The sequence below is a fragment of the Phalacrocorax carbo genome, chromosome 7 (assembly GCF_963921805.1).
Source record: "Phalacrocorax carbo chromosome 7, bPhaCar2.1, whole genome shotgun sequence".
Classification (NCBI taxonomy): domain Eukaryota; kingdom Metazoa; phylum Chordata; class Aves; order Suliformes; family Phalacrocoracidae; genus Phalacrocorax; species Phalacrocorax carbo.
In genome coordinates, this window is record NC_087519.1 from 53458329 (window position 1) to 53483864 (window position 25536).

Consider the following 25536-nt stretch of genomic DNA (forward strand, 5'->3'; position numbering starts at 1 on the left):
AGCCGATTCTTTCATCCAGAGGCCATAAAGATGCTGACACCCACAAACGTGCACACCAGGGATATTCACGCATGGACTCACAGAGCTGGCCTTCAGTAGATATTTTCTATGCTCCTGACTGGTGCAAAGCCTCTTCTCTGAGCCTTCTTAAGCCACTGCCTTGCAGGGGGTAGAATTTCACAGAATCACTGTGAAACTCAAGATGCCACGACAGAAGCAGAAAACAGAGGGCTGGGAGAGGGTTCTGTGTCACTGAGCCCCCATCTGCTGCAGTCGCAAGCCACCAAATCATAAGAACCCATTCATCCAACAGTGAAGCTCTAGCTTAAAACCAGTTTGTTTTTACCTCCATCTCTTTGTCAAGAGGACTAATTTAGTGCCTCATTCTTCTGATGGCTGGAAACCTTCTCAGAATTTCCAGCCTAAGTTTATCCATGACCCATTTATACCTATTTGTTCTTGTGCCAATTCTGTTCTTGAGTTTAAATAGCTCGTCTCACTCTCCAGTGTTAACCCTCCTCCCCCCTGCATTTATAGACGGCAATCACATCTCTTAAAGCCAAATAAAGGCTGCATTTGCTCCATTTCTCTGCAGCTGTTCCTATTTTAACAGACCTTTTCTGAGCATGTGTGCCAGGACTGGCTACTTGGTGCTCCAGGTAGGGTCTCATCAGGCCCTGGACCAGTGATGTTCACCCTGGATGTCTGAAGCATCACAGGTTGACCAATTCCTTCTCCAGGGTCCCTTGGTGCACCCCAGAACAGCTAACATCACTTCCCTTTATCGTTTCCAAAAGATAGGTGCCATTTCACAGAAGTAAAGCATGGCAAGGTTCCCTCAGTGCCCAGTCTTGCTTTTTGTACGATCACGTCCATCCTCACGCTTCCATCTCTCCTGCCGCAGCCCTCGAGACCATCCCATTTTTTCATACAGTTTTCAGGACCACCACTATTGCGCTAATCCGCTCTAACTTCATCTCAGCCACAAATGTCAAAGCTTCTCCTTTTATACCAGGAACATTAGGTCTATAAATGCAATCAGGCTCCCCCACCACCCCTAAAGGGAACCCAGGGGCAGCCACTGCACCCCAAACTTTCCCAAATACATTATTTACTCTCCAGACGTTTCCTGCACAACTCCGCTAATCCCCATTTTTTCTAGTTTGTCTCATCTTTTCACTGTGTGAAATACTTTGTAGGAGTCCAGAGAGATTAGATCTACTGCACTGCTTTTGTCAAGAAAATCAATTATCTTACCAATAAAATCACCAAATTCATCCGACACAATATACCTTCGGTAAAGCTGTACTGCATTCTTCCTTTCAAAAAGAAGTCCTTCTCCTTCATAAAGCTTTGTATACGTTGAGGTCAGACAAATCACCCTTTAGTCACATCAATCGTATTTTTCTCTTAAAATATACTAAGCAAGTACTGTACAAAGGGGAGACAGGACCAGTGCCCCATCTGGAGACGGATTTCCTACATATTGGCCCCAGCAAAGCCGCAGCAGAACAGCAGCTAACCTCCATTACCTGCTCTTCTACTCTCTTTTATGTTTGGAGTTTTCTGCATTCTCTACTTCAAAAGAGATTTGAAATGGGGCTTTTACAGTGTCAAAGTGCAGAATCAGGGGCTTAGGAATCAAACAGACCAAGATCTAGAAAAATAATATGAGACCTGTACTTCCACTTGCCCAGTGGAAACAAAATGCTGTATCTTCTCCCATGGCAATTAGGGAATCTGTTCCCTGAAATAGGCCAGAGAATTGCGAAGCGCATAGAAGCGGGTGATAAGAAATGAAAATAAAATGAGAATATTGCATGTGTTTTGCTTGGGTTTGATCCAAAGGTTTCTGGGTGGTGCAGCTAACGGGCTATTAGGCGTTCACAGCCTTTTGGCTGAGGATAGAGTTCTTAAGCATCTCTATCTCCTTTGGTCGCTCATGGAAAAGGACCTGGATTTGAGGCCCTGATAGGCTCCTATGTGCTAAATTTATCTCAGCAAGTTGTTCATAACATTTTTTTTCTCCCTTGCTCTCCCTTCATCCTACCCACCAAGGAATTCCTTTTCCTTTGCTCAGCCAGCATTTTGGCTTTTCCCCCTCAAACCTTTGGTGCCCCTGCGTGCTTTGGGGGTAGATGGCCGGGTCTGGTTGTATCCTGCCAGATAATAAACACCGCCAGCTTTTCACCAATCTAGCCCACGGGTGAGCCCAAAAGCGATCATTAGCCCCCGAGAGGTGCAGTTTATCTGAGGGAGGAAGACGGGGGCAGAGGAGGGCGGAAGGCCGTGAGCTGGAGGGGTTTCAGTCCCAGAAACGCTGTGCCTTGCGCAAGGTCACGTCACACCTTCATGCTGTGGTTTTGCTTTCCCGTGGCCGACTGTCCATCGCATCACTCTTGCGCCTGCCCCTTACTGCGCCTTCACTCAGCGTGGCCCTTGCCTGGGGCTCCGCGTCTCATCCCCCCTCCTCGTATTTAGCATGCATGCCAAGGTGTAGGAGCTCCGACACCATTTCAACAGCTACTAACTTGTTTATACTACATATGAACAATAAAGTTAATGAAAATTAAGAAAAATGAGGGCATTTCACTCAAGCTGTTCTAGGACTGTCTCAACCAGCCTTGCATGGACAATAAATCTATTATAAAAAATAAAACGAACAGTCAGTGAGTGGAATTGGGAGAGAAAATAATGAAACGTGACTATTATCAAAGACAGACTCTAGTAGGATACCAGAGTCCAGCTGAAAGTTCAGTCAAATTTGAACTCAGTGGCAAAGAAAAAACCCCACTTCATTTTCTCTGTTTCACAAAACAGTTTTATGAACCTAGTAAGGAAGTTTTAGCAAATCTGATAATGCAGGGGAAAAAAAGCTCTTGTCATAATTAATCCAATTCAGAAATCAGATGCCAGCAAAGGGGGAAATTTCCTTCTCATTTATATTCCTGTCAACCCACTGAAATCAGACGAGCTTCAGGGAAGTTTAAGACTTCCTTTGTAAAACTATATTGCTTGACAGTAACCGGGCTCACACTTACATTTAGGTGGTTCTCCCATCATACTCAAACATTACTGAGTCTTATTATTAGAAGGACAAAAGATCTCCAGAGCAAAACCCCACTTCGGGATTTAAGTTTTTAAGAGTAAAATGCGTTTGTACATCTAAAGTCAGGAATTACAGCAGACAGTAGTAATTATACAGTAGAGAATAAATCTCATATATATCACACCAAATATATAAACGCAGCATCTCCATCCTCTATTTCATTAAAAATAGCTATATTAAAAATTAACGGCATGAAATTTCTTCACAGTATCTCAAATATTTCAAGGAATGTTCTAGTAGCTAAAATATCAGGAGGCTACTCAAATGAAACACATGAATAACTTTGGGCAGACAGCGTCTTTTTGTTCAGTGGTTGTACAGCTCTTGACACAATGGAGCGGTCCCTGAAAGGGCCAAGACGTCCAAAATAATTAACACACATGATTGATTTCTTTGCAAAAGGGGAAAGAAAAAGCAGATCTTCAGCTTTTGGACTCAGACCTGTAATTCTTCATCTTGGTGTGTGGGAGACACATCACTTGCAAGTCCAGTGACGGGTTCCTAACTGGCTCCAGACCAAAAAACCTGCATGTTATCCCGGGTTTGGCAAGACCAAACGCTGCCCGTCTCCACCAGCACAGGTAGGGGTAGCTCTGTCGAATCGCCAGGGAGTTGCTCTCTATTTACACAGGTGGAGCTCAGAGCTGAGTGGAGCCTCAATTCCTTCACCCCTTTGAAAGGTGTAGTTTGGATTTTCCCCTTGTTTGAAAGCCTGTCTTGCCAAATATGCTGAAGTATGTCATCACCGACCTCATACGCGAGCACAGCCCCCGCCTAGGCTTCCCCCTGCGCTTCCCTATAGAGAAAAGAGGGGCGGCAGCAGCGATGCCGTGGCAGGCACTGCCCACCCCTGCATCGGCACAGGAGCCAACTCCGCCTCCCACCCACGGGCGAGTTACTCGTTTTTTGGAACTGCTCTCCACACAGGTATTTTATTTCAACCCTGCAAGGCCACAGGTGAGGCAGGCGGCCATCGCTGAGGCAGGGCGCGGAGGCCCTCGTACCTCGCGCTGCGGTGGAGGTTTCAATGAGCTCACTGCTGGGAAAGGCCATGCCGGGCTCAGGCGGGAAGCCTGGCAACGCAAAGCCCCATCACAGGGAGCTCCACGCTCCACAGCCATCCCCAGCACCCTCCCAGTGCTCCCAGTCAGCTACACTGTACAATGCCCCATGCACACCCACGGGGAGAGAGCAAACCACGCTTCAATACCAGGTAGCGGCTTCCACGCTTGACAGTGCCCCCTGAGCTCTTCACAGCTTAAGAGACCTCCCTGCTCACAGGGGCTTTCCGTCCCTTTCGTACCAGCCAGCAATTAAACCCGGGCAGAGGTTTTGCATGGGACCACGAGGGACAGAGATACTCTGCTCTTTTGCTGGACTTGCTCCCGCGTAGCGTTACTGGGAGAGCCGAGAGCCTGTTATTCTATTGCAGTTATTTGCCTCCACCCCGCAGACAGTGCAGCATCTCTGGAGAGCCGGGCAGGCGCACCAAGGACTTGCCTGCCCTTTCTGAGGGATTACCTTCGCCTGCTGCTGAAGGCTGAGCGTGGCTTAAGCCCACCAGCCTGGCAGGGGTTAATGAGCCAGCTGAGCACAGCAGCGAGGAGGGCGAAGCAGGAGCCAGTGTGCAGCAGAGGGGAAGAAGGGACAGAGCTGGTTTAGTCCTCCGTGCAAAAATAATAGCAGCTCAGGGCAGGGGGAAGGTAAATAGACACGCTGTGTGAGACAAACAGGACCCTGGGGGGATTTGTTCCTGCAATACCAGATCCATCACGCCTCCCCCAAGGGGTGCTCTGTTTCCCGGGATTGGGGTTTTTCACTGGTTTACTGCACCGATAGGTATTTGAAATACAAGCATGAAAACTAAGTAAAGGAAACGCATCCTTCTTGCAGCGGCTGTGGGTGGGAGGGGGGCGCATTAGATGCATGAGCCAAGGGTTAGAGACGTGGGGCGGGGGGTGCGCGTGTGGGGGGGGGGCACACCAGGGCGCTTCGATCTTTAAACACAGGCAGCTGAGGCCAAAATACATCCCCCGAGCCTGATCCTGCAACACCCGGCTGGTCATGCTGGAGCTGGGGCGTTATCTGCAGAAGTAAGGGCTTTCTGGGATGCTTTTTCTCCCCGATTTGTTGTATTTACTCACCATTAAAACATAGCTGGTTTCTATGGTCTAAAGCTCCAGCTGAGAGCCCCCGCGACCAAGGGGTAGGATCTGTGTACAGTTGCACAAATGCTTGTGCAGTGCTTCTTGCTACGGACACGGCCCCTCGTCCCGCTCGGGGTGAACTCCCCAGCTTGCACTGCCTCTTCTGTGCCTACCTTAAAGTCCACAATTTAGAGTCAAGGTTATTTCAGAGAGTCTTAAAATAGAGCAAGTACAGACACAAAAAATTTAGAGAATCTACTCAAAACTTCTCAGAGCAGAGCAAAGGTCAGATTACAGGTGTATTTAGGGACAAGTTGTTCCTTTTTCTTTTTCCTGTTTTAAAAATTACCTAAAGTGGAGAAATAATGCAGCATTACTTGAATAGGCATAACGAGTATAAAATAATTTCCAACAGATGTAAACAAATAGTGTTAGGTAATTAAAAACAGAGATAACTCACTGGCTAAATTCCTCTGGAGTCCACTTCAGCCTTTGATGATACATTAATATTTTTGCATATGTGAGATTGAAAAACATATCAGGGAGGATGGAAAAAAGAGATTTATCAATGAAAAAACGTGTGTTTATGCCAAAGGAGTGTCCCTGTGGCCTGTGTTAAAGGCAAAGCTTTATCATTCTGCCTATTTCCTCTTGGAAAGCATCTGCTTGGTTTCCAAATACCATTTCTTTCCCCCCGCCAAGTCATTTATCCATAAGCACGTCCCGTGTCCTCAGCTGCTGCGACGATGGGGAAGAGGTGGCAGCTTTGTACAGGGGCTGGAAGTTTTTCACGGCGGGGGAAATGACTTTGTACGAAACCTATATATCTTTGGAGATGTATGTTTAAGACCAAGTGTTGCCCTCAGCGGTATAAATCCTAAACAACTCTACTTCAGTAAATACAGTCAAATCCCTGCGGTCACTGCAGATTTACACAGGAAAATGGAGAAAGACTTTGAACCTTGGTGAATTTTTCATATTCACAACCATAGATCCTCTGCCGGTAGCCACACACCCCGCAGCACCGTGCCACGGAGCAGGATAAGCCCCTCTGAGCACCAGCTACAGACTCTAGGTCCATAAAATTAAAAAGCTGCATCTTGTGGGAGGTTTCTCCTGGCCCTGCCAGCACATGTTTGCTCCAAACAGGCTGGGCTTTGAACCCAGCCCAGGCAATGTCCCTCCTGCTCCTCAGCGGCTGTGAAGCAGCCACCGAAATCCTTCTTCACCCTCATAAGTGACCATGGCAATCACAGACACGAGAGCCAGGGACATTGAGACTGGGGATATCAAGGCAGTGCTGGGGGAAAATGGAAGAAAAGTTGCCGAGTCTTCCTTGCCGCCCCGTTCCCGGGCCCGGCGCGACCCTGAGCCACCCCAGAGGGTGCAAACCCCCAGCTCCATGCGCCGTCCTGCTAACGCGCCCTGCATCTGGCGTTGGCGTGGAGGCAACCGCTGGCTCCGCAGCCCGAGGGGAGGCGAGGGCCGCTGCGGGCGAGCGTGCTGTTCTGCCTGTCCCGCGCAGGCGCGCCTCGGCACACCCCCGCAGATAATGCTCGTGCCACAGCAAGCGCCATGAGATGTGTTGCTTGTCCTCAGCTTAAGAGAACCGAAAGAGGCCCACGGAGTCAATGAAGTTGTGACCTTGATGGCTCCGACTCCTTGGGCACACAGGAAAACCAGCCCTTCCTTCTGGGTGCTCTTTAGTCCAAAGACAACAAGTAAAACAGCAGCGAGACGGCTGTGAGGAAGCTGCAAGGGAGGCTGCGCGTTCAGGAGCAGCAGCAACACACAACATAAACCACACTGCACAAAATATGGAGGCTACTTAGGCTGTTTTAGGCTCTTACTGTTCTGAATTTAAAGTTTCTCAGCAAGACAGCGACAACATAAAGCTTAGCAAGACTGAATTTCAGTTGTCAGGCAAAGTTCGCAAAGCACTTTATAAAGGCAGAGGATCATTCTTAGCTTACAAATGGGGAAACTGAGGCACGGTGCTACAAAACGGCCTCTCCACAGCACAGATCCTGCCTCCCAGGCTATTTACGCAACTGCTTCTGTCATTGCTTCACTGAAAACTCCCCTCGCCCAGGCACGGCAGAGTCCCTTTCCCTCCCCTTTGCATGCTCACTCCACAACTTGAACTTTCACACCTGGAGTGCAGAGCTTAGCGTACAGCACCAAATCATCAAAGAAACCCAAACAGGCATTTCGCTGATGCAAAAGACCTTTCAAAAAGGGAGAGAACAGAAATAGAAGCACAAGCTTCATCAGAGTAGTGACTATTCCACCAAAGCAAAGCAGCAGCTGAGTAAAGAATAAAAGGAAGAACAGATTAAAGGAGATACTTGAATCCTCAGGAAAGGAGAGCACTGCATAGCAAATGATCTGCAAGGGGGTGGAAGAAGGCAAGGAAAGAATTAGCTAGCAATATCTTGCTAGAGTTGCTGGAGAAGTAATATTAACACAGGAATAGGAACGTATGAATAGAAAAAGCCATCGAAGGGTTGGTGGAGAAACAGCTAGGCACTGTATGTAAAAATCAGAGCGCGTCTAAGTGGCCAATTTGTTTTTTCTGTGAAAGGTGAATAGCACAATGCATTACCCGTCACAAAGCAAGGAAATCACGGCAGAGGTGACTGGAGCAATGCTTCAGGAAATTACTGAACAAGCAAGAAACAACCTCTGATCACGGCATTCCAGGAGAGGAGTAAATGTGGAGAATTGCACACAGAGCTTAGACCAACACGGGCTGCAAATGTTTGAACAGTAATCCATTGCTTAACAAACGAGAAAGCAGCAGGCAGCAATTGCTGCTCAGCAGAACCGTTCAGAGCAGGAAACCATCTCTGCCCAATAGTTGCACACAAAACCAGGCTTTGAAAGCACTGGTACTGAGACCCGTACTGAGGAGAGTAAAATCACTGAAGCATGAAATCCTGTTGGAATTACTCAATGCTCGCACTGGAGACTGGCCCCAACAACTGGGTGTGCATCCTCAGATACATATTTTACTACCCTTTCAGCAGTAAACATTCACTGGGCCCAGCAAGCAGCATTGTGTAAGCAGCCTGTTTTGCTGGAATCTGTTTTGTTGCTGTTCAAACTCACGGTCAATCTTCCGTGATTTACTGAGGAGGATTAGGCGCACCAGAAATCATTTAATTTCATCATCTCTGCCAAAAGAATTCAATAGTTTACACTATCCGTTATTGTGAAAGATGCTCTTTCAGTCTGGATTTCCCCTCCACCTAACCATAAAAAGATGCCTGACCAGTATCTGAGCAGAAAACATACCGAAGCCAGTGGAGTGGCCCCTGTTTGCACCAGCAGAAGCAGTCTAAAGCGGGAAAAAGGTTTATGCCGACGCTTTTGCTGACAGCTGCCTCAGGGGTGTCCCATCTCTGCTGCTCCTCAGTACCACTGAGGACTAGCCATTGGTACAATACGCAGAAGCTTTGAAGTTTCTGAAAATTAGCTGTGCTTTATGATATATTTGCTCCAGGTAACATCCCAGCTGGCAAGTATTAACTAACTGGCACATCCAGAAGTGGAAAAGCAGGAGAACAGTAGGCTTTCGGAGATGGAAAGGAAAGCGAAGGAAGAGTTAACCAGTCTCTATTTTTGCAAAGCAAGTATACATACTCTGTTCTCCATCCGCCCCCATAAAGTATGAAATGTAGCAGATGTTTGGAGAACAGCTAGCCTGATCTATCAGCCTCTATATAAATGAAGGTTGAGTTAGTGAAGAAGGCGGCAGAATAATGTTTACAAGAGAAGAGGAAGAAGATTTCCGACACCTGGGCAACTTAATGATGGCAGATGGCAAAAGCTGAAGGCAAAGAGAAGGAGCAATGCACACCAGCAGCTGTTGAACAAATGGGGAGTAGAAAGGCCTCCACTGAAACTGTGCAGGAAGAATTTAATACCAGCAGTTCTGTTAGAATGATAGTGTGAATATGCAAAGAGGAGCCAGTGTTTTAACTCCTCAGACAACTATCATCAAAAGTACCCAATGGATTGTCAACCAAGGAGATTTTCACAGCAAGGAGCCATCTATTTGCATCAAATGCTGTCAGCCTGCAAAGCAGCAACTTCTGGGTCATTTAACACCACTCCAGATGTAGTTATTTTCTCCTAGGCGAGTGGCTCAAAAAGAGCTATGCAAGAAAAAGACAGTCAGCATATAAAGAGGGACAATCAAGCAGCATGTGGAAGTGATTAGCGAGACGGTGTAATACAACTCAGTTAAATAAACAGATTCCCAGGACACTTGGGTGTCCTGTGATTCTCAGCATAAGAGAGACTGCAAGACTATTCCCAAACACAGGGTTGCACTTCACCATCAATAAACAAGTGATTTCTGACTTGATGCTGAAGATAACAGTTTATGACTAGTCACCCAGGGCAGCCTGGCTGTGTTTTCCTGTGGCGGCACGTCTGAAGGTGCAGAAGGCAAGGGAGACCCACCAGAGCTGCAAACTGAGGGACTGACATCAACCAGCTTTCTTGATAATTCTTGCATTTAAAGGACAGAGAAGGGATTAATGCATGTAGCCAAGATAACTGTTAGGAATTTACCTTCCCCCATGCTGGACTCGCCCTTCTTAGGGAACAGCTGCCATCTGCAAAGCTCAGTCCTGAGTTCAGGCTCCACAAAACCCAGGAGTTACCTAGGTGTGTGTGACAGAATTTGGCCTCTTCGAACGGTCCTTCTTCTTGTTTAGACTAATTTTCATTTACACTGTAATTATACATACTTAATACAATCTGTTACCTGCTGTGCACGTCACAGCTGTAGCTATGCCAGGGTAACGCTGCACTGACCACTGACACTCCATAGAGAGACCCAACATGGAAGAGCTGTCGATGGATCATTCCTGCAATTCCTTTAATACGTGATTCTCACCAAGTATCTACGGCTTAGTGAGGCTCCCTGCTGCTGTTTCAAAAAGACTCAGTGAGTGGGTAGAAAGAACGCTGTCTGATAGGTACGCAACTTCAAAACAAATTCATACTGTTCCTGGAGAATTTGTCACCACAGGGGAAGAAAAGGTTATTGTGTGTGTAACCTGCAGCTTTAATTATATTGTGTATTTCCCTGTGCAATTAGAAATGTGTATTTGTAACAGATAGTTACACTTTCTAGTTATGTGTCTGTCAAATTCTCTTTATAATTAGCATGACTCATAATGAAATTATGCATTAGTCGCTCAATTCATTATATTGTTTGACTTACAGTCAGCATGCAAACTACAAATCTTCTGCAGTCTTCCTCTCCTTCATCCCCCTTGGCCGTTTCCAAAGCAAATACCGGTCAGAAACAGACAGAGGCTTTTTAAACTGTTGCAACTCCTTTGCAAGCAATGAGTTTTCTCAGAGGGGCTACTGCTGCAGAGCGGAGCCGCAATCTCAGCTCCTACAGCAGTCAATAGGGTTTTGCTGATGGAGGTCAAAGTGAAAGCACGTGTGAGCCCTCTGTTTCCCAGGGCAATCCTACTTTGCAGCACTCATACAGTCCAGGAAGTCAGAAAATTGCCATACCTGATGAGATCAGTGCTCCACCGCTCTTTGTACCTTCTTTCCAGCAAGGAGCAGATTGGAGCATCAGAAAAATGCAACAGCAGCAGAGCCATGGCAAGGGCGGGGAGTATGCACGAGCCCCATCACTGGTGGCAGCTGCTGTTGCTGCTCAGTGATTAGAAAAAGCCTGAGGAAAGGGGGAGCGTCTCAGAATATCTCCCTAAAACTGAGCCATTTTGAACTAATCAGCCCCTAGATCTTTCTGATCATCCTCCGCTGGCTTACACCTCACATCTTGAATGGTTTGCCCCCCTTTCAGTTACCACGCAATGAAAATACATCTCCTTGTCCCTTCCAGTGCGCAGCACTCACGGGTAGTTATCACCTGTTGACCACCAAGTCTGAGTGACTTTAACCTAAGGCAAAGGATTGAAGCCTTTGGGATCACTGTGGCGGGGAGGTCCATCGGTAATGTATTCACCGCGTAAGGAAGGGGGGAGCTGGGATAGTCATCTGGTTTTTATGAGCTGCCTTGTATACAGCACACATAATTGGTGGGCTGCGGACATGGGTGGCGATGGTCACCTACTTTAACCTGTCATTGAACACTCTTGTGTCCAGTTCAGCACGGAAATCTCTCAAAAGGTCATCAACAAAGTCAGCACCCCTAGACCTGTGTCTCTGCAACAGGAATCTCCCTAACATCTCTTCAACTGCTGTGTCATCCCACTCAGAAATCAGCTCCGCAGCGAGCCCCTTAGCGAGGCACAGGTATATTGCTCAGGACAAGAACTACTCTTTTTTCCCCCTTTTTGTCTTCTGCCTTAAAGCAAATGTAGTGTTTATGAAAAATACTAGATAAATGGCAGTGAAAAATTTATTTAAATTATTCACAGAGCAGCTATCGTTCTGGGAGATGTGCTGGGAGTTGGCATGCAACAGCCCACCCTGAGACTTGCGCCTAAAAAACTCAACGTCCCGTTTGCTCTCACCAACTCTGGGAGAAGCTTCCAGTGTTAATTCCCCACTGTAAACTGGGAAACCAGACTGGAGCCCTGAGACCTCCCCTCTAACACACTGACTGTGTCAGGTGCAGGGGGTGAAAAGGGGAAGGGAGGACGTCCAGGAGCGACAGCAAGTACAGGCATGGGGAAGCACAGAGCGCAAAGGCAGCCTGGGTAGGAGCAATGTTGATCTAGGGACAAACATCATGCTTGTGGTAGCCCCAGAGGTCCCCATCAGCATCTATGGCTTGCTTACACCAGCAGCACGCTTGCTCTGCCTCAGCAGTTCCCACGAAGGCCAATTCAGAAGGAGGGGCTGTAGCACACACTAGCGCACTGTTCGGTAAAGCCCTTGGCAGCGTGTTGGTGGCAGGAAACGATGTGGAAATCAGCCTGGAGAAAAGGAGGCTCAGAGGGGATCTCATCCCCATGTACCAGCACTTAGGGGGCAGCTACAAAGGAGATGGAGACTCTCTTTTTACACGGAGTCCCATGGAGAGGGCAAGGGGGATGGACACAAGTTGCTCTTGGGGAGATTCCGATGGGACACCAGAGGGACATTTTTCACAGTGAGGACAGTCACCACTGGAATAATCTCCCCAGGGAAGGGGCTGGCTCGGCCACGTTGGACACCTTCAAGAGTCGGCTGGACAGGGCGCTGGGGCATCTTGTCTAGGCTGGGCTCTGCCTAGAAAGGTTGGACTAGATGATCCCTGAGGTCCCTTCCAGCCTGGGATTCTGTGGTAATAAAAAGGGGTTTAGCTTGGCCACTTTCCCCCCGGGAGCAAGGCAGAATTCACCAGCTGGTGCAGCACAGACCAGCAGCCTCCTCTCCAGCAAGGGCAACCTTCAGGTAGTCCCTAACAGTCACCAGGGCAAAGGACCAACACAAATCCAAATGAGATCTTCTCAGATGAGAAGGATCGCACCTTACCCAACCCTCAGTGCCCTCAGGACCCAGCCATTTAAAAACCTAATGTGTGTTTGCCATTAGTGCTCTCTTATCCCCTTCACTCCCACACGGTGAGGCAGCCACGGCTGGGTTTTTGCTGTGATCTGATCTCCTCCTTGATCTCTCTAACCACCATTCATTTCTGAGATGTCTCCATGCATGGTATTTTCATTTTAAGCCAAGGGCTGTGAACCGGGTGGTACCAAGAAGTTAGGCAGGTGCTGAACAAGGAGCAGAAGTGCTAAGTCCCCCCTTGCTCTCTCCCAGCCTGCCTTGGCAGCAGGTTGCCTCTCCAGCCCTTCAGCCAGCGTGCCATTGCTGCTGGCAGGGACACATCTGTGCTGGTGGCTTTTACGTCTGCCCACTAGGGACCACACCGAGATCAGCAGCACTGAACTGACAGCAGATGTTCACAAGCTTTGATCCGTCTTGACCCAGGCTGGTCATTAACTGACAACCAAGAAGAAAAAGTCTCAGCAGAGCACTGAGACTTCCGAGATATTTCCGGGATCTAGGGATGCGCACGGTTTTCCTACAAACAGCAGTATCCAATAGCATCCTCTCACCACCCCTCTTCCACACATCACAGGCACCGCGAATGCCAGTGCATCGCTCGCGTTTCTCCTGCCCATCGTTATCCCCGGTGCTGCCAACTTGCAAATTCAGATCGCAAGGCTGTGCTACCTGCAAACTGCACTTCGCCTTCCGGGAAGCGTAGCGTGCGCGCCACTGTGTAAATACAGACCACGGCAGGGTCCATACGTCCCCCTAATTCGCTTCATGCCACATCTGCCTCTCAGAGTTTTATGAACTTTCAGCTTCCAATCGCTACTTCCACTAACTCCTGCGGCAGCCCCGGCTTGCGGTGGGGGTGGATGCTGTCGCATTCATTTTGCTGTTCGCATCAGTCGCGAGAGCTACGGCACCTTCCATTCCCGGGAGTGGTTTTCTCCTTAGTTTCAAAACAATGTGTGAAACCCTGCTCTGCAGAAACAGTAGCCTCAGTAAGTTTAAGGATGACTGAAGCTATTTCCTCTCCTAGGGAGGTTTAAAAACTACGGAGGGATGAATGGGGTTAGACCTATCGCTGCGTTTCTCGCAGCCATCCTATTACAGCGCTGAATAAAAGCAGGAATGGCATGTCTAGCCTAGGTTAAGAAACCCTACTGAGAGCATGCCTTAAAAGCACCACAAAACAGCCTTAAGTCAGCTTGAGATAACTAATTTCAAGCATGGCTGTCTAGTGTGCTTGTCATTCCTATTGTTCTTTCAAACTCTTTCAGACATTTTGAGCAGGGAGTACTAAGCTATGAGTTAGCAGAGGTTGTGACTTTAATGGTCCAAAAAGGTTTAAGCACCAGGAGGGAACGATGACAGCGCTTAACAACTGGTGGCAGTTTGGAGGATTCCGCTGGATCTCTGTTTATTAATAATTAGGCTTCGCCTCGGAGGAAGATGTGACAGCTATCGGAGGTAGGATTTGCATGGGAAACAAAGGGAGCTGTTGCTGCTCGGTGCCCATTGTTTGTGCGCTGCTCCCCGGCTTTCCCAGCACAGCCAGGTGCAGTCGGCAGCGGCGAGGCGGTGGTGGGGAGGGGGTGATGGGACGGAGGGGAGAGCCAAGGGTGGAAATACTGTTGATAGTCCTGCGTTTTATGGCAGAAATGCCTCGAGGACGAACTGGCTCGAATCTCGCCGCCTGCTGAGTGTGCATTCCACGCTGCTCTTCCCACGGAGTAAAATACATAGAGGTCATGCAGAAAACACTTTACTCCTTTTGTACTGAGCCAGCTGGGCTGTTTCTGAGGCGGGAGAGAGGAAGCTGCCCTAAAATAAAAGGGGAAGAGGAGAGCTATGGATCCTATAAGATGAGGGAGACATACTATTAGCGTGTAAAATGTGTCTGGAGTGCCACCGATGTCATTTGAAAAGGGGAAAACAGAGCCAGGGTGGGGGGTGGGAGGGATTTTCCGCGTGAGGAACTCCTTAGGTTATAACCTATTGCAAAAAAAAAAAAAAAAAAGCACGATGTGTCCATCCATTTTGCATAATCAAAGCTTCCTCTGCACTGTTGGCATTGTTTTGCTGGACAAGGATTGTAGTTTCAGACAGAAAAAGGTATGATTTCCCCCTGTGCCGCCACCAGTCCCCTGCCACCCTCCCTCCCACCGAGAAACAGCAGTGTGGGGAAGGATGTAAACGCCGTTTGGTCGGATGCTGAACAGGCTGGGAGCGAGGGCTGAGGGGGGAATAGTATAACAGGGAAGCTTCCCCTTGAAAAAGCGTGTTTCTCCCCAGCCAGAAGTCCAGGAAGCGATATGCAAGGTTAGAAGCCCCGTGTACTTTTTCCTGACGCGCCTGTTTAGCATTACCAGACAAGAAAATGTCTGAACATCAAAGAGCCGGGTCTGCACGGCACAGCAGGGCGGTGAGGTTTGCGTGGGGTCCTGGGCAGCGCTGGGCTGCAAGTTTGCGGTTTTGTCCTTGCCTATGACCCTCGCTGAGATAAGCAGCGGGGACTAAACGAGCGAAAACCTTACGTGCATGCAGATGCGGAGTCCTTATCATTTGGTGTGTTTGTGATGTTCCCTGTGTTGATGAATTGTTTGGACTCGTGCATTAAAGTTTCATTTCCAAACACGAGAGAGACTTCGGAGTGAGCGGTATTTAGTAACAATAAAACGTTCTGCTTGCGGAAATGCTTCTCACAGGAGCTATTAAAAATGCACTTAAAGGAGCTGAGAGCTTGCAGTAAGGGGTGTACTATCCCTTGCTCTGCTAAATTTTAAAATTAAGGTTATGATGCCATTTTAAATCTACTTTAATGTGGGTGTCATCAGGCATACTTTACAATACAGTTGTCAAAAGCTCACAACTTGAGAGAATTCTGTTAGACTGATTGTTTTCATTAGATCTTCATTAGAAAAAGAATTGCTATACAGCAGGGACCTACCAAGTCATTTGAATTTACTCACGCTAACTAATGTTCCCTTTAAGGAGAATTTCAGTGTATTATACTACGTTGTAAATAGGTTGTGATATAATTCATTTAATAACAAAACACTGATGACAATTTAACAACAAGAACACTCAATGCATTCGGTCACAGTAGATAGAGCTTGTGCCAAAGAGAAGCAACACTGGCTCAGGAGTGGTAAGGACTCCTTTTAAGAAACATAACATAAATATTCTCCATTAGTTCCAAGCAACAACTTTTCAGTCAAGTGCATTACTCTGCACTGCAAATTGGGGGGAAAAATCATTTCAACCTGTGTTATCCTCACCACTTGGTATATAACGATATGAGTGAAAACTTTCTTCCAAAGAAATCGTTTCTAGCAGTTTGCGGCGTGGATCAAAGAGATTTTATGCAGCGATATTAAATCTGTCTCAGAAATAAGCAATGCATATGGAGATCAAGTACCTACTTTGTCTTCCCTGTCCCACTTTCGTCTAGAGGCTCGGACAATTTTACTTTGCTTTACTTCAGTGCCTTTCTGAGGGAAGGGGCTGGAAGGGTAAAACCACAAGGAGGTGGGAAACGGCGCTCAAACTGCGCCCAGCCACGGCCTTCTGGGGGGACTCGGGCGAGTCCCCCAGCCCCTCTGCAAAACGGGCAGGGTTTGCAAAGTGAGAGTGAGGACAGCGCTCTAACGGTGCAATGGAAATACAGGCGGCGGTGCTCAGGGAACGAGGCTGAGCACAGAGCTCCGGGTAAGGAAAAATACAAGGCAAAATTCTGGAGCAGGAGCAGGTTAATATTTCAGACATTTTCAGCTGTAAAATAAGACATATTGCAAATCCCGTGATCCAAAACCAAATCTGCTTTCAAAACTATTCCAGAATAATTTGCCACTTACAAAAACTTCTGCCAGCAGCAAATATCCATTCATCTGAGAGCCTGTCAGAAGTGACTCCGAAGCTCTCAGCATCCCCTTTGCTCCATCGACATACAGCAGATAATGAAACAAACTGCATCAGATTGATTCACTGCACTGAGAAACAATTTCCTCGTTTTCTTCAGATGCTCAGTGAGTACTTTTTGCCGCGAATCTCACTTGCCCTTCTGCCTATGAATTGTCTGTGGAGCTCATGCAATTTTCTAATGTATTTATTTGATATTATTTGGGAATTTCTTTAGTGAATAACTCTTGGCTTCCAGATCTTTTGGGAATGGCAAATGTTTGCAAATTCATCCTGCGTTGCTTAGTTCAGTCATGTGGCGTTCCCTTGATTAGATGATTTGTACAGCTAACTAGCAGGAAGTGAATTGCAAATTTCACAGCCAAGCGTACTGTTTCGTATTGGGTTTCCATCACTATCTGAGCAGTCAGGTTTAAAATTCATGTCTTGCAAGTAGTCATAGGAGCAACACATAAGCGCTGAAGTGCTCCCACCAGACAGATGTGAGAGCCGGGTTAAACAGCTTTCACTTTCATATGAATATTCATGGAAAGTGTTTGAATCCTTGCAGCTCAGTTAAAATGAATAGTCAGCGTCATCCATCGCGTGCTGCATGGGCCATTCTCTCACAGCATTTGCCATGTCCCTACCTTCTCCCTAACGCTCCTGTATAAGCCCACAACGCCTGGCGAAACTGCTTGTGCAGCCAAAGCAAAAGGGAAAATACCACCATCGTGGAAATTTCTACATTTTCCACGTTGTAGCCACTCCTGTTGTGCCTGTCTTGCACATTGCACGAGATGAAGAGAGCCAACGGGGAGGGCAGCAAGAGAGCATCAGTGGTGACGTATGAGCGTAGGAGAGAAAACATTGAAAGAGGGGAAAATAAGGATGACCATAGGTAGAGGGGGATCCGCCACATGTCGAGTACATATGTAGGAGGTAGGGACTGACAGAGCATGAGCACATAAACACACTAGTATAATTTTCAACAATTAATCTAATGAATTTGGGTTCATTAACCTCAAGGTTTATGGTCTTACCAGACCCAGCCCACGGCAAGCCCTGGAGCTGCCGCTCCCAATCCTTCCCCACGCGGGCGCTACGGGGGTGCTCGCTGCAGGTGCAGCCAAGCAAGGAGGTGAGGTAGTTTAGCTTTTGTCAGGCAGGGGTCTGATGGCATGCCAGGGACGTATGGAGGAGCTGTGAAAATAACAGACAAGAAGAAAACTAACTAACACCTGACGCGTGGTTTAAAGGCAGCAAAAGTCAGTTGGGTGAAGAATTTCTGTCAAGCGTGTTGTCTCAGAGGCAAAAAAAAAAAAATCAGCCGTCAAAACATCAATCTCTTTTGACGAAGAAACAAACGAGGCGGAAAAGGTTATAAAACACGAATATATTTGCCTTTTGAATTATCTTTGCGCTGTACTTATAGCATATAGGAGGAAACCTCAGGTCTCCTACCGGGTGAGCTGTGCTGTCCAACTACTTCCCGCTTTATGCAGAGTAAACCAGGTGTGTGTTGAATCGACAGGGCTGCTGTGACTGCGCGGAGCCAACCAGCAGTGTTACGCCCCCGTTAGGCGGCCTTTTTTACCTCTTCAATGATTTTCAAGTCCAAAGATCCTAAATATCCTTATTTGTTCTAAAAACAGGAACGCATCCACGTTGCACACAGCAAGCACTCCGTGCGAGCCGCACAGCGAGTGCCACTGCGGGCAGTACGTGTGCCTCCATATTCTGTCAGGGCACATGTAATTCCAGGTTAATATTTCTTGGGGAGGGTAAGAGAATGGGAAGAATCAGAGGAGCTAAAATCAAAGCAAGCACAGAGGATCTTTGCCAGGACAAAAATTGACTCTGTGTACTCTGGAATGAAATTCCCACTTGAAACTCCCCCTGGACACCACTAAAGCTCCCATTAGGTCTTCCAATGCCTCTTTTTCTTTCTTAATATCAAGCTGTCCTATTGCCCATAATTAACCCCCATCTCTGCTTGTGCCAAGTGGGATAATTTCATATGGACCACTTTTAAAGAAGTAGATAATTTTTAAAGGGAAAACACAGAAAAAGTCAAATCCCAGCTCTCTCTGCCTACCTCGCCAGTTGCCCCTCTGGTCCATGCTTTGGTGCCTCTGATGTCCGGTCGAGAGCAGAGAGCTCCCACTGGCAAGCCCTGCAGGGACACACAGCAACATCTTGGAGCTGTAGCGTCTTTTCCTAAGGTCCTTGAAAGGTTGGAGGCAGCAACAGTCACGAGTGCACCTGGGTGTCCCCACTGTTTATTTATCATCTACTAAAACTCCACAGGAGTGACCTGGCAGCTCTGAGGTCCTCAACGGTCTTTCAAAACTACTCTGGTAATTGCAGAAGCTCTTTAGGCAAGCCTTTGCACCACGTAACTGGACAAAACCTCATCAAAGCCTGCACGAGCCTATCTTGCCTGCTGAATCCTTGGCACTGATCTGCCCCACAGCTCCCCATCGCAGGGGACTGGTAGATCCAAAAGCAATAGGGAAGGTGTCCTTCAGGGGAAAGGAGAAAAATTTCAAACAAGCCATAGATGTTAAGCGTCTCAGAAACACTAAAAGGGGGTTATAGCCAGATCCCCAGACTGCAGACGTGATGGGCACAATAACCGGCCAGGACCCATGCCCCAGCCATCCTCAGGTACCCAGCAATTTTGTCTGAATTCAGTGTTCCTCCCGTGCTGTGTGCCACTGCATTGTCCTAAATGAATGACTGCCAGAAGGGTTTTGAAGACCAGAGGAGACAAAAGAGCATTTCTCCCATTCCCCCGCTTCCCTTTCAGTGGCTCAGAGCGGGACTGAAGTTTCTTCTTAAGCCCAAAGTGGTTCATCTGCCCGAGGTTGCCATCCTGGCAGGATCCGTCTGGACAGCACTGTCCTTGTGTGCCTGCTGAGGCGCGGAACCGAAGAAGGGACGAGATAACACTGCCTGCCTTAAAGAAGTGTCGCAGAAAACAGTCAGTACCCTTGGCTGTATTTTACTTGTGGGCAAGCTATTTTCCACCTCAGCAGAGTGGTACTTCTTACTGACAACCATTAGTTATTTGCAAATTTGGATAGGCCTTATAAACGTCAGGCTCCTGAGTGAATAAATAATGTTTCAGCGCAATAACTTGAAATAAGTCAAACTAGGAATGGTGAGAAGACCAGGAGTATGGCCCCTTTGGGACACACTCCCTACCACTTCTAATTAATATCTTGTACTTAAAGCATCAGAGCCCATGGTTAAATCAAAGTCAGAGGAAACAAAGAAATGTAAAATCCTTCTGGAGGCTGTATCCCTCTCCATCCACGGGAGCTGGCGTGCACCTCAGTGCTACTGCCAGACACACCGACTCCCTGACCTTGGTTACGTGGGTATGTTTTTTGGCGGGACGGCCCAAGGGACCCAGAAGCCAGGCTGCCCTGGCAGCTTCCAGCTGCCCCTCGCTCTCCTGCTGCTTCCCCTTCCCACCCAGCCACCCCCTCCAGCACCTTGCCAGGCTCTCCTGGCCCTCTGGGAGCCGGTTCGGCTCACAAAACCTCCAGAAAACCATGCTTTGCTTTTGGCTGGCTGAGGGAGCCCAGCTGGGAGCCAACGAGCACTAAAGCTGGCGCAAGAAAAGCAGAAGGGCATAGCCAGGAGCGAGGTATGGGGAGCAAGGAGCAGCCAGTCCTGACACAGCACGTTTTCTAGCTAAACACCCCTAAATTACTCTGTCCTAATGACCCAGTGAGACTGCTGCAGAAGCAGGCTTCAGATAACCACACCTTGACCCCAGCAACATGTTCCAGAGCCCAAGGGTTGTAAAAGAAGTGAAGGGCAGAAAAGGACAACAGCTTGTCCGCGCTTATTGGTCTTTGATCGTCAGGACCCATCTAGCTATCGATGAGCAGTTTTTAAGCTTGTATGTTGGATTCCAGAGCTGCTGTTGTGGTGATAGGGAAAGAATTGATTCAGCTGTGAAAAATTGTCCTTGCAGAGCAGGTGTAAGGATGACTGTTGTGATTTGATGACGTTTACCGATCCAGGAAATAAGAGTGTCAGAAAGCAGGCCTGAATGGAAAACATCAATGAAACTAGGGCATCTTTCAATTCCTTCAACAAAGCATATACACCTCAAGGCATGGGGAGCAATAATCCAAGCAGGGAACAAAGGAAGCTCATTTGCAAAGATAGCATTTTATTAACGGGATGATCTGCAACTGAAAAGTCCCCTGACTTTTGAAAGCCCACGTTAATGATGCATCAGGGTATAGCATAAACTTCTGACGAACTCCCCTTCTTTGCCTGCTTCCATACAACACGTTGATCTTGCTGCCACTCTGCTCTTCCAATTATTAATTGCTTGAAACGCGTATTCCCCCATCTTGTAAAAAGCGTCACTGGTTGTAAAATACCCCAAAAAGTCCACAGCAAAATCTTTTCTGGTAGAGTTTAATTAAGATGATCCAGTAATTTGTGTGCAGTTGATCCGGAAAGATTCTCTCACAGGTAAACAAGCTTTATAAAGATATTGCTTTTATCCCTTCTTGCTTTCTGTTTCAGTCATATTTCAAGTGGATTAGTATAATCTTTCCTCGGCCAAACTCCACAGTCAGTCTATTCCATCATTGTTCTAATTTTACAAAGAGAAAATGACTGAAAACAATTAATTAAAAATCTCTTCAGAGATGCATATGTGGATGCGCTAATATGTGAGTTATTCACTAATAACTCACAAAACACCTCTGCATTTTAAGACAATTTATCCGGTGCATTAAGCGTGAACAGGATGTCTTTGTTAGGTGCGCCTGCCTTTAGATGCTTCCCTACATGAGCACACTTGGCGTGTGGAGATACCTGCAGTAACTCAGCTCAGTCAGAGAGGATCCCCTTCTACACTAGGTTTGAGTTTCTAAGTGGGTTTATTTTTTCCCGTGTGATGAAGTGGATTGATTTCAAGTGAGGAGTCTCGCCCTGCTGGGACCTGGACTGTCAAAAGCTATCGCAGAACTCGTGAAATTCTGTCGTAACACCAGAAGCCCCAACTCTGCTCCAGAACCAGCAGAGTTCAGGGAAAATCCCCAGTAATTGGCAACAGAAGTTTTCTCAGCACTGATATTCTGCCAGGCTGAGACGTTATTTTAGGCACGCACAGGCACCCACACGGGGCAAAGTGCTAACACAAACAGTAAACTCCGTTGACACCAGTGAATTTGCCATCAGCAAGAAGACACAAGTGTCTTCACACTAAAACCTTGGGCTAGACTCTTCATAAGGTCTTAAGGATGATCCAAAAGGCAAATTCCCATTTTGTAAAGTTTCTTTGATTTCTTATAAGCCAAATAAAAACTCTAGATTTCCTTGAATTCAGGGTGAGGGAGGAGGAAATCAAGACTCTCGATCTCAAAGCTGTGCCCTTCCTTAATAAAACCCCAGCACATCTGTGCCAGGAACGTAAACAAGCGCTGGCATCCAGCACAAGGTGCAGAGGTTCTCCTGGCAGAGCAGAAAGACGTTTCCTCTGCAGAGGTGTTCATGCTCTGTGGTGAGTGTTCACCTACAGAGTCAATGCAGCAGCCCTGTTAGTCTTGCAAGCACACTTCCCAGGTGATTTAAATATACCTGGGGAGGTTCCTAGAAGATTTCACATACCCCACCTCTTCTTTGAGCAGGAAATCTTGGGCAAAGGTGCTTTGCCAACCCTCTTTGTCACTGAGTTAATATATGCCTTCTTCAGCCTCCATTAAAACATGTTCTGTTTGTCTACTCTTTCTACTCTCCATTCTGCTTGTCTCTATTTAAAAAGCCTCACATATCACAGCCTGCTGGTCACTAGCCAGATATCCAGATGGTACTTATGTACCACACTGATAGGTGCCTTAGAAATAGCAGGGAGAGACAGAAAAAAATATCACGGGAAGATTTCAGATGCTCTTTTTGATAAATGGCATTTGTAGATCCAATTAGCTGGTCCCCTCCTCTGGAAAAGCTGGGGAAGCAACAGCGCTTGCAGTCCCACAGAGCAAACACGCGAGGTCACGTCTCTCACCATCGGGTTTTAGCTTTCCTCTCAGAGCAGCGTCAGGTGGGTGGTCTGTCTGTCCATCCCTCTTCTTTGAAGGATGCCAGGTTTTCGTCTGGGTGCGAAGGTTCCTCTCCGTGCCCGTCACGGTACTGCCTCAGCACCACAACGCGGCAACAACTACTTCTGCACAGACAACTGGTGTCTGGGATAAAAAACAAACACTGCTCACCTTAACCGTGTGAGCATCCCTCTGGCAATAATCAGGCTAATTGCCTCAGTAAGGCCAGCAGGATTTGGCTCTAAATCAACCACCAACATGATTTAAGCGTAAGCGCATGAGTTTTTTTACAAGTCCAAGGCCCACTCATTAAACATTATTTACGTCTCGCTCAGAAATGCTATTTCTTTAATCTCTTCCATTTGCCAAGGAGAAAGGTAGAGGGGATGAGGTTTTCAGGAGCACCTCTGTGAGCAGGGGGCTGAGCCCACCCCAAATGCAATGGCAGGGAAGACGGGTCTCCTTCCCCTGCCCGTGGGAACCCCAATTTGCATCGTGCCTGGGGATCCCACCAGCCCACGCGTGTCCTCCAAGGACGGCACAAAACTGCAGAGGAATCTGCCGAGAAGGGAACCATTGCCCAAACCTGCTGTGGCTGCGTGTTTGAGTCATACCTTGAAGAGTGAGATAACATATCCTTTAAAATATTTAGCTTGCTCAATAAAACTGATATACGCTTTTTTTACCTACAGATATTTCTAGATTTTTTTTTTAAATCCTATTATCCAGTTGGTGGGTAACTTCTGGCAAATATTTTAGCATGATAAAAAGGTACCAGCAGCTTCATTTTGTGGGGTCTGGAGGGGGCAGGGAGTTAAAATCCTCAGAGTCAGCAGGTGTGCTGCGCTGGGTGCTCCCCAAACCGAGGTACCTGGACAAGGCACTGACGAGACAGGCTTGAAATCCCACCTCCACCAAGGGGCACATGGCACAGATCGAGGGCGAGCCCTTCCATCGGTCTTTCAGAGAACTGCATCATCTTAAATAGCGTTTTGGGAAGTTTCGACTGTTTCTGTAACTGCAGGCCTCGGAATAGCCCCAGGCCGGGCTGCGGTCAGTCGCGCCTGCCCCATACGCCGGGGCGAGCTGCTCCTGCTTGCCGCGGACGTCGATGCTGCAGGGCCTTTCCCTGCGCTGCAACGGGAGTGACAGCTGGCAACAGATGCACAACCGCGAGCCTCTGGGGCCTCCGATCAAAACCCAACATGCTCATGGAGTTCGGGGACCCCGAGGGCTGGGGAGGGGGCGAGTAAGGTGGTCGAGGGACCACTTTTTCCACCTACAACCTGCCTCGGCCCTGCTGAGGTGTTTAAGGCTCCTGGTGGAGCTAAAGCTTTTTTCTAAGCAGTCCCAGTTCGTTGCCTCCCCTCTTACAAAAATCTCCACACGTCTCTAATCATTTTCACTGTCAATCTCCGGACTCTTTTTATACCCATTAAAGACTTTATGAGATAGGATGACCAGAAATGAAAAAAGATTCTGAGGATAGAGCATGCAATTGATTTATGTTAATGGCATTGTAATAATATTTTCAGTGTTTGATTTCTTTTTCATTCTGTACACAGCTAAAATGTTGATTACTTTTCTATTCCTCTCTCATTTATTGAGCAGCCACTCACACTGGGCTCCACAAATTTATTCTCAGACCTGTCTCCACAGCAGTTAAAATATAATTAATTTAAAATCCACCAACACACAAGAAGTTGAGATGATTCTTTCCAATCAATCTTACTAGAATTCATCAATGAACTTCACCAGCTGTCATGCTGCTCATACATTTGTCTTTGTTAAACTCCTCTGACTTCACTAGCTTTGACACATTTAACAACTGTTAATGCTAAAAAAAACCCAACCTTGTAATTTCTATTGAATGACACCGTAAACCTTAGAAGCCCCCAGACATGCAGGAATAAATATCGTAGTCACCTGTGACAGCATCCTTAATGATTTTTGCATTTCTTTACGCCGATAACTTTTATCTCTTATGCAGATGTCAGAGATTTATAAAAGAGTTAAGTGCGCCAAGATGTGTTAGGAGTGTATAAAGGCAATCAGAGAATAAATGTTAATGCTTAGTTTTGCCTTCATAATATATTCTGCCTTGAAAATTATATTAGGTGTCAAATCACCTCACCCTAAAGGGATCAGGATATGAAAAGTAACCTTCAGTGATGGAGGGGAAAAATTCCTGACTATTTTTATGATGGAGTCCGATAGCGCAACAGAAGGGATTACACAGCACAGTGCCAATGATAGCTGGAGACTGAGTATAAAGACCTTTTTCAATCAACTAAAGATGAACAAACTGTTTTGGATGAAAACCAGCTTGATTCTTGTCTCAAAGTTGATACAAAATCAAATCCAAGTACTTCATCAGAGGTATGACAAAGGCACTTGCCTTTCTTCTGTTCAGTACAAGGTGGCTGCGCACTGCCTTCTTTTGGCTGGTAGGGGACAGAGATACAACATCACAAATTTGGGGTCCGCTGAGAGCTGGGAACACCAACAATAACAACACTTTATCTTCAAAGAGTTTGCCAAAATTACGGGCTGGATTTTCAAAGCAGCTTGGCATCAAGAGTGCCTTCAGACTTCCCTGGGAAACAGAGAACTGAGGACGGGGGCATTGGGCTTTCGTCACCAGCCTGCCCTATAAAACAACTAGCAGCCACCACACCTTTCCTACAGGTCAGAAAACGGCGTGATGTGTAACAGGGTTACCTAATACTGAAAAATCTCTATTTTTTGTGAAGGAGCACTCGCATTGCTAGCTGCTTCAAGCAGAGGCACAGGAGAAAGTCCCCGGCATGAGCTCTGAACG

At 47.2% G+C, this 25536-nt stretch overlaps 1 protein-coding gene across 5 annotated transcripts in view; it reads left to right on the top strand.

The window, feature by feature from the left end:
* Nucleotides 1–25536, top strand: part of LOC104042439 (calcium-activated potassium channel subunit beta-2) — a 152462-nt gene that overhangs the window by 35631 nt on the left and 91295 nt on the right. Inside the window, exon 1 of one of the 5 annotated variants that reach the window (XM_064458035.1) lies at nucleotides 13660–14208. The exons of the other annotated variants lie outside the window; for them this stretch is intronic. The gene's annotated coding sequence lies outside the window, so the exon portion shown is untranslated. Of the gene's footprint in view, nucleotides 1–13659; nucleotides 14209–25536 lie in introns of those variants that run through there. 5 annotated transcript variants of the gene reach the window in all.